Genomic DNA, 2232 nt, shown 5'->3' with positions numbered 1-2232 from the left:
AGCCTATGCGAATGAAAGACTTCATTTCAAAATGCCCTTTTCCCTACCTCCCTCGTCTTCCCCAGGAGAAATAGCAGTTACAGGTCTCTGATTTTAACCAGGACTTCCTTAGACAGGTGGGGTGGGGGGTGAGTGCTTAGCCTCTTCCCCCTCTACTTCCCCCAGTCCTCTCTCTGAGGCTGCCTGCACTCTGTGTTTCACTTCCTGCCCTCCTTGTGAAAGATCCCTCGCTCCCCTGTGCAGCTGTTCCATAGCTGATGGCCCTCTAGTCACCTCCTGCCCACCCCCATCACTTCCCTGTTGAGGGGGCTTGGGGAGAGTGGAAGGTGCTATATCAATATAAGACATTTCCTCCCTTGTCCCCGCAGCTGTGCAGTTCAGCTGCCTGTCCTCTGGCACTCGCAAAATCAAGCATCTGCTTTCCAGATGTTTGTACCTAGTATTCAGCAAGGCTGTCAGTCCCACAGAATGGAGACAGGTATTGAGTTGGGAGAAAGTTCATTGGGATTATTGGACTAAAAATGGTTGTTGGTGGTGGAGAACCATTCTTTCCCTCCTACATATTCAGGAAGCCTGAAGCTAAACAATGACTTTTTTTTTTCTTAACATTATTTAGTGGAAGAATCCACAACTTCCCTTGGGCTCATTTCATTTTCTTTATGACTAGTAATATTTCTTTCTAGCTTAAAGAGAGACAGGCATACACTATGCAGAGCTCATACATAATAATCACTCTTCCTTTTCTCCCCAAGGTTAATTGTTAGGGTAAGAGGAAGTACAGACACCATAGTATGAACACTGTTTTCGAGGTCGTATAAGTCTGTGTTCAAATTCAGATCTATAGTGACCATGTATGTCTTCGGAATCTCAATCCTGTTTTCTTTAAAACATAACGCTAATTGGGAAGAATTTTTGTAGACAAAACATAATACATACTCATACTCAGTGTTGGTGTTGTCTCAGGGGCCCCAGACAAGTCAGCTGATGCTATTGCAATTAATTCAGACAACAACAATAACCACCACAACAGATTGTGTCCAGCACTAAGTATGGCAGCCTGCTTCTGATAGGAGTCTGCTAATATGTGTTGCTACAATGAGTCAGCTCCTGCTTTTGTTTGCTTGTTTGTTGTTGATAAAGTCACTATGTAATCCAGGTTAGCCTTGACCCTCTTGTTTAGTCTCACTAGTGACGGAATTATAACTAGTGCTGGAATTATAGACATGCACTGCCACCGAACACTGGCTGTGTGGTAGGGAGGCAGGGAGAGGTTGGAATTTGTAGATAGAAACTGAGAGATGTAGGTCATCGTCCCACTGTTTCTGAAAGGCTGGACAGTGGGAACACTTCTGAGAAATCAGGGCTCGCTGGAGCTATCTGAACTGGTGCATTTTACTATACCCATTGCATTTTTGCTATAACCCTTTGTAAGGGGAGGGATGGCTAATGGTTATTCTAAATCACTATGCATACATATAATATACCAGTGTGTATATATACACACAGGCATGCATGCATACTTTGACTCAGTCTTTCACCCTTTCAAATGGAATATGTCATCCCTTTCCCTATTTGTGCTGATATCATTTTCTGTTTTACATTGTCACACACTGAAACCCACCCCAGGCAATGGCTTTTGTTTGAGTTTTAATATTGTATATTAATTGTATATTATATATTGCAATAGAACCCCTGGCAATGGCCAAAGAAACACCTTGTTGATGGTATTGTTCTTATATCAGTCAGGGGCAGAACAGATGGCAGTCCTTTGTTATCCTAGCTTGTTTCTTAGCTTGGTGGCCAATGCTGTTTTATGCCTAGGATACATAGAAATCAAATCAAATAAAATCTAGGCAGCACAACTCGGTAGGAGGAAGACAGAGACCCGTGTTCCACTTATGATACCATTCAGCAATGCCACTGGGGAAGGTGGGGAAAGATGCCCACAGACCTGCTCTCCATCCCACTGCATAGGTAGGTCATAGATACACAGAGTCCAACCTACTACCATGCAGTGAATCATGTAAGGAGGAAGACAGAGACCACCCAAAGACCTGCCATCCTGCACATGGCACACGTAAGCCATAGACACCTGATTGCCAGAGGTTGTCAGAGAGGGGCCTGCCAGCTGTGTGGTCAGCCTGTAGTGGGAGCTGCTATAGTGTCCAGTATGTGGTAGTCACATATGAGAGAAAGAGAAGTAGAACACTTGGACATTATAAAGAGAGATGG

The 2232-nt window shown here is 44.0% G+C and overlaps 1 non-coding gene across 1 annotated transcript; it reads left to right on the top strand.

Annotated features, from left to right (window-relative positions):
* The first annotated feature begins 1687 nt into the window (after positions 1–1687).
* Positions 1688–1830, top strand: LOC120094901 (small nucleolar RNA SNORA48). Its single transcript, XR_015630032.1, has one exon. It is a non-coding gene; the product is annotated as a small nucleolar RNA SNORA48 (small nucleolar RNA).
* Positions 1831–2232: the final 402 nt, after the last annotated feature.

Source organism: Rattus norvegicus, chromosome 9 (assembly GCF_021556685.1).
Source record: "Rattus norvegicus strain SHRSP/BbbUtx chromosome 9, alternate assembly SHRSP_T2T, whole genome shotgun sequence".
In the NCBI taxonomy this organism is placed as follows: Eukaryota; Metazoa; Chordata; class Mammalia; order Rodentia; family Muridae; genus Rattus; species Rattus norvegicus.
Note: the sequence above shows the minus strand (reverse complement) of the source record. Positions and strands in the feature narration are given on the sequence as shown.